Source organism: Micropterus salmoides, unplaced genomic scaffold, assembly GCF_014851395.1.
Source record: "Micropterus salmoides isolate LMB-PRFRI ecotype aquatic unplaced genomic scaffold, ASM1485139v1 Ms_hic_scaffold_866, whole genome shotgun sequence".
Taxonomy (NCBI): Eukaryota; Metazoa; Chordata; class Actinopteri; order Centrarchiformes; family Centrarchidae; genus Micropterus; species Micropterus salmoides.
The window spans coordinates 22,752-30,165 of NW_024044644.1; the positions used below are offsets into that span (position 1 = coordinate 22,752).

The 7,414-nt window shown below is 43.2% G+C and overlaps 1 pseudogene; it reads right to left on the minus strand.

Moving 5' to 3' along the window:
* Positions 1 to 2,977: 2,977 nt before the first annotated feature.
* On the minus strand, positions 2,978 to 7,313 carry LOC119894708 (annotated as a pseudogene).
* Positions 7,314 to 7,414: the final 101 nt, after the last annotated feature.

The following is a 7,414-nucleotide window of genomic DNA, read 5'->3' on the forward strand; positions in this document are numbered from 1 at the left end:
ATCTCTGTATAATTCACCTTGTTTTTTTTACTTTGATGCAAATATAGTATGAATTATGTATTGTACATTCTGTGTTTTTAAAGTCTGACTAACACTCTGATGGGAACCCCTCTCTCCAGACAGCAGAGGGCGCTGCTGCTTGTTCAGTGCAGGGGGAGTCCGGAAAAAGAGCAGGATGTCTGAGCACAGCCTGCTTACAGCTCTGATACAACATGTTTTTTTAATGCTGTTCTGCAGCTTGAACTCAATTTAGGTCAGTCTCAATAAAACATTCCCCACTGAGTTGGATCCTGTATGTAAATGGGTGAAAATGAATGAATTGGTACTGTACAATAACAAAATAAAATGTATGGTATTTGGTAGTAGAAATGCTCCTGCTAACACCACTGTGCTCAACTTGTCATTAGATGGGACATCAGGGTCACCAAACATTAGATCATTTACTGTCTTGGTCTGGCCAGACAGATCAAATTGTTTCTATGACGGGAAAGGGCAAGTGTTCTGCATGTGTTCCACCTTCAGTCATGAATGTTCTTGTTCTGTCATACCTGGAATACTGCCCAATCATCTGGTCAAGCGCTGCGAAGAAACATTAAAAAAAGATTGGTCAAATTGCATAGAACAGATGAGCTAGATTAGTTATTCATTGTTCTTTTCGTGCCAATGTGTGTGAGATGCAAAAATTTATATCATATATATTTTATATTTAAATGTTCGTTCTTGATATTGGAAAAAATTATTTACGCAAAGTTCACTTACCAGATTTCTTTTTGAACTTTCAGCTGCATGTTGGGTCTTCATGATTATTGGACAAACTACATCTGCTGCTGAGGGAAAACATGCGGCTGAACATTTTATTTGTAAATGAATATATAAAAAGACACAAGGTGCACTTGTTTATCCAGAGATATTACATCAGATTTATTTGAATAAATCACAGAGACACATGAACTTAGATGGTAAAATCTTTATTTAATGGTAACTCAAAAATGTTAATGACTTTTTATCAGGATAAATGAACTCAAAATACCAGCAGTAGTAATAAAGTAGCTAAACTGACAGGCTTACACAACCTCCAATCCTCTAAAGTGGAACAGATGAGCCATCTGACTTGCCGGCAGTGCGTCATGTGCTTCACAGTGCTGCTTCCACAAGCTACTGTTCTCTCATCACCCTGAATGAAGGCAAGCTTTACAACTAAAACAGGAGCCTGTAGTAACCGACAGTAACTAGAAATAATGTAATAAATCACCTTTCTTGAATTCTACCGGATCTGTTAATACGTTTTAAGACGCTGTATCTACCAAAAAAATACTTGTTAGTACATGTTGTACCCCCCCCCCCGCAAAATACAGCTTCTTCAAGACAACAGAGAATGTAGGTCAGAGGAAAAGAAAAGAGGCATTTTAATACACAAGCAAAGTGTGTGGATGAAGATGTAGAGACCATCAGGGCTTTCTTTGTGATCAGACAGTTGGGCTCCAGGTTCCCTTTCATTTAGCACATGAAACTACGTGAGCTTTCCGACCGTTGTGTTTCTGCCATTTTTAAAACCCCCTGCTGACAGTTTCATCATTTGCTTAACTAGCAGGAAATATCAGAGCCTCTTCAAAAAATGTGCCAAACTCTACAAGTTATTAACGCATTACATTTTCTTTACATTACCAAAGACTTTGGGGCCCCTGTGTGTCTAGGGCCTCGCGGGAGAGTTGCTCGCTTTCCTGGTTGGGAATCCAGCCTTGTTTTTTTTTCCCCCCTTCATTTTATTCACTGAAGCAAAGAAACAGATTTCTGTCAAGGAAAACGTCAAACTGAATGTTTGAGTTTTTCCATTTTACACTCGCATTCTTGTTGAGGTGACTCAAGTGTCAAGTGTGTCAGATTTTGCTAGAATTTAGCTTGAAACTAATAAAAGCACCAGACAGAAAAGTCCAGAAAAGCTAGTTTAATCATCACCAGACACACACACACACCTGTTAGCACTGGGTTTCCTGAAGAAACCTTCAGAGGTGTGCTTTTAAATCTGTAACAGTTTCACAAATCTTAAATTAAAAAGTAGGTGTGTAACAACAACATACTTATACGAGCAAACAGCCTGTGGGAATGCAACAAGACATGAACTACGGGCAATACACTAACCTCCTTAAAACATACAAGCACTCTTATCAAATGGGGACCCGCCAGAAGAGGCCAGCAAGCGCACCGGGCCCTGAGTCACAGGTTGAACAACAGCGCTGCAGGTGTAGTTTACCACAGTTTTCTTTTTTAGCCCAAGAATGAACTAAAAAGAGGTCAGCCCTGTTTAGTTGATAGCATGGTTGGTGTAGGGCTGGGCTTGTTCTCCGTTCAAAAATAAAAAGCCTTGTAAAGCCACAGTCATTTAGCACTATTAAATGTCAAACAGCAACAGCTCTTTGCTACAGTACAACCAAAACACAGACGGACAGGCAGAGTACCAAAACAATACAAGTCATTACAGGAACAACACTGTGGTTCCAAACTCCATTTTCATCCACTGTTTCAATGTAATCAGTACACGACCAAGGGGCTGGCCTGTGAAATGTGATTAAGGCGAGCTTGACTTGACTACACGTCCACTACAAAACAGCTGTGACATCAAACAGCGGTGAAGAATGAGCTCTTCGGCAATGACCACGCAGCCGAAGGAGATGTGAAAAAAGCACAAGCCAGCGGCGAGTAAACTCTACAGCTGACCGACATACACACGTAGCACCCGAGCAAAACAAACAAACAAAAAAAAATAAATCAACAGTCGCCAAGTTATGTTTCAAATCAAATCATTCAAAAAGTCGTTTCCTCTTCAGTCTACATGCAGCTCTACATGAGGAAAACGCAAACATGACCTGTCAGAGTGATGCTGCATTCATGTCATGTGGGAAACATCCACATGACTTTGCACCTGACCAGCTTCATCTCAAAACCACACAACCTTAGTCACGGTATGTTTCAGTTTTTCTTTTTTTTTGTGCAAAATATCAAACCAAAAGTCCCCTCCTGCCATTGTCCTTAAGAACTATAGTTAAATCAGTATACATTATTTCCTACGCTTCAAAGTTAATATTTTCCTTCTGTTCCATCTCCAAACCTCAAATTCACAAACAGTGCATAGCATCTTATGGCTAAACTGAACAGTATTTTCCATAGGAAGTTGATATCTCCCGTCTTTCCCACGGAACATGAATGCAGCATTCGACACTATGTTTTCTCTCTCTGTCTTATGAAATGCTCGCCTGCAGGGCGTCGCAGCACCCTCAGGCACCTTCCCAAAGTCCAACCTCCTTCAAAACTCAGAGAGCGTGTTCAGCTCTTCAAAAATCACTTCAGGATGAAATGTTACAGCCGTCACACTGTGATCCCCCCCTCTTTTCGTCGCTCACTGCTCGACTCCGGGCACGTAGTCGGGACGTCGCGTCTGGATGATTTTTGGCCGCGGGGTGCGGGGTTTGTCGTCTTGGTCGCTGTCGTCGGGGGCCGAGCTGTCGCCACGCTCGTCCTCGCAGACGTGGACGACCACGCTGGGGGTGGTGGGCGTGGCGGTGTGGAGCTCATACTTGTCCCCTGGGAATCAAACATCAAGTACAGTCACAACGCAGAACTTTCAGATGCTCAAAGTCCTACTTTTCTAAGAATTGTTTGACTCAGTTACATGACCATTCTAGCAGTAGCGTACCTCCAACTTTTAGGTCCCATCTACACTTAATACTGTTTGACCTTTTGCTCAATACAGCATTGATAAAGCCAGGTATAAACAGTGCCATGCCAGTGTTAGCTACATCTAGCAACCACACACACAGAGGTAAAGGGATTAAGTCGTCGCTTGTGCTCACAATTCTCCTGTGATTAAAAAAACATGGGGATAAAGCTGAAATACATCATCCGTTAATCTTGCTCTATTGGAGAGTCTTGGCTTCGATTTGGGCTCTAACCATGATTCACAGGCTGTGCACTTTACGATACTCCATCAGACTGCACAGAGACAGATGCGGTACCATCTCTAACATACCTGGTCCCAGCTTTGAGATGGCGCACAGCAGGTCGTAGTTCACGACTGGCATGGCGTCCGGAGACGGTTCCCAGCCGATTGGAGGGGAGGCCGGGGGCGAGATCAGGAACTGCTTCTCTGGCTTTGGGGGCTCTAGCCGAGGACTCCTATGTGGACAGACTGCAGGCAAAAGGATAGATGTGAGTCTTGGTGATAGAGCAAAACGAGAAGGACCTTCCTCTCTTTCTGCAAAATTACAGGTCCCCTGTCTCTCTTCACAGGCTCAACAACTGCTAGTTATCTAGAATTGGTAGCAGAGTTTGTTAAAAGACTAGGCTGAAACGTGGTAGGGCCTCCACTGTATTAGGAAAGGGCATGTTCAATAATTGTAATAAAGGTTCATTTCATTTGATCTTGTGTGATTATGCATTTCATTTTTCTATTTAAGCACTGAGGTGAGACCTTGGAAATGTGGATGGCGATGTGAGTAAACTGCAAAGACCCCTTACTGATCTATAGTTCTTTCTACCAAAGCTAGCAAAGGCAAGACGGAGATTAAAATGTCTGACTGGACTCTTTTCTCGATCAATGCAGCGAGTGGCAAAAAGACATTACCTGGGCAAAGTACAGTCTCATCTCTTTGCCGTTCAAGTCGGTCTTGTGGAGTCGGAGTCTCGCCTCAGCTGCAGCCAGAGCATCGCTGAAACTGATCCTGACCCGCCGGAAACTTGAAGTACTGGAACTGCACCTCCGGGTCGAAGGAACGGAACAAGGCCTCAAAACTGGCCTGGAAAGATAAAGGAGAGAGGGGGTGAGAACAGCGGGAGGAGACTGAAATGATGAAATCAGGAAAATGAAACCAGCTTCAGACATCCTCTCAAGCTGTTCCCTTCAGCTCTTTTTTTCCCTTCTTATCTAAAAATACCAAACGCTGAGCCGGAGGCAGCCTTGAGTACCGTTATGAGACTTGAATAAAACCGATAAAAATAGCCAGCCCCTTCTCTTAGCTCAGCCTGCAGCTTGTGTGTGTGTGTGTCTTGCGTCAGAGAGGGAGAGCTATGGCCTCGATTGTAGACGACCAATTATGTTACAGAAGCTAATTAAGAAAGAAAAATAGACTGGATGGCTGACCTTGGCTACCATTTCCAAGAGGACGTACACACAAACGGCGATGGCTGACAGAGGTCCATTAATATAGAGAGACGGACTCTGAAATTACGCATGCTACTTAAATTACACCCACACCTTTAAGCAGCAGCTAGTCAACCACACACATTATGTTTAATGAAACAGTTGCCCCTGTAGAAACCATCCATCTTCTTAATCTGAGGCTTGTTAGGTCTGTGAGTACAGACCGCATCAAACAGTGCAGGAGTAATGAGCATGTCTGCACAGCCCAGACAAAGAAAGAGACTCCCACCTCTGCTAACTGCTGGGTTCTCTTCACTTAGCTGTTATGACGCAAAAAGACTACGTTGCTTCTAAGTAATTCAAACAATACCGGTCGGATTCGAACCCCCGCTGCAGTAAGTTTTCAAAGAAGATCACCTTAAAAAACCTGACCTGTTCCTGTTTATTTCTCTGTAAATGCTAAATCGCCTAAAATCGTGTTTAACCCACGTTAACGCAGAAATAGGAAATGGAGGGGAATCTGCTTGCCTAGCTCCATCAAGTGTCAAAATATGCTTTCTAACCACAGTCTTTCCATTTCTTAAACTAGCGAGCTAAGCCAACAATGCACATCAGTCAGCTAAAGATGGACTCAGACGCAACACGAAGGTGGCGTGATTGCACATTAAATCAATCCAAAGACATGAATGCATACAAAGCGGGTGCAAATAGAGGCGTAGACAGATCTGTGTGCATTTCTTCATTCCGCAAGAGAAGGCATGTAAAATTCACAAACATTTACTCCAACAGGCCTAAATGGTGAATAACTGTTTACAGGTCATTCCCTCTTCTTTGGTCATTTTTGGCCTCATATCTCAGAAATTTAGAATATTGTGGAAAAGTTATTTTTTACCCTGTAATTTAAATCAAAATGTGAATATTTCATTACACATAAAGTGAAATTATTTTCAGGGCTGTTGAGTTTTAATCTTGATGGTTATTGCTTATTTGCATGGACATCAAAAATCCATATCTCAAAATATTACAATATAATGAAGAGTGCATAATATAGAAATGTCAAACTTATGAATGTTAATTTATGCACCCATTACTCGGTTGAGGCTCCTTTTGCATGAATTACTGCATCACTGCAGCGTGGCATGGAGACAATCAGCCTGTGGCACTGCCGAGGAGTATAGAAGCCCAGGTTGCTTCGATAGCGGCTTCAGCTCGTCTGTATTGTTGGTCTGGTGTCTCTTATGTTCCTTGACATTACACCGTAGATTCTCTATGGGGTTCAGGTCAAGCGCACTGATTAAAGTTTGTTACAAAGGTTTTTCCAGTGATTAATATGCACTTCCATAAAACCTGGGGGCTCACAAGAGACTTAAGGTGGAAAGGTTTCAGAGGCCTAGATATTCTGACTTTTAAGCTGGGCATACACTAAGATTTTAGAAATAATGTTGTTTAATTCCAGCTCACACTGTCCGAGTATATGGTGTGCAATGTAAAGCCAAAGCTCATGATGTGCAAGCTCACACTGTACAGTCCAATGGTCAAGCCACAACTGTTCTGCCTTCTGACAGTCGTCAATAAAGATAGTTTGAAAGCTCTGAGGTTAGCTACATTTTACATTTACATGCAGAGTGAAGGTGCCAACTGGTACTAATCATGCGGCACAGCCTAGGAGCCCTTCGACATGCAGACTGGAGTAGCTGGGGATTGAACCACTGACTGTTACTGGACGACCTGCTCTACCGCTAAGCCCCTGGATCATACGGCTTTTCGTTAAGCCCTCCCCCTGCCCACATGTTTTCAACACTATGCCTCCAGTTTGGTGCAGGTTTTCTGTTATAATAGTTGTGATCTAAAATCTCACTATTTGTAGCAATCTTCAAAAAATAAGAAGTGTACAGATAGAACCAAAGTGCTGCGTTTCTTTAATGCATTTTAAAAAGGAACCTGGATCAGACCGCTCTCTTACCTGTGCCTCTGGACGGTTGAACACTTGACTGGTCACAGAGGCGACCAGGCAGAAGCGGTTACACTTGGTGGTCTTGATGTGCATAATGGGCAATCCCGAGAGCCGAAACCTTTTCCACTTGATACCTGAAGTCGGGGCGCAACGGGATGCCGAAACAGTCTTCAACGGCGGTGAGGATGACGATGATGATGAAGAGGAAGGGGGAAATCGGGGAGATCGGAGAGCGTTGCCTTCCCCAGGGTGACAGACGGGAAGGAAGTAATAGATGCTCCTTACAGGAAACAGGTCAGGTTTTTAAGGCGGATCTTCGTCTGCCG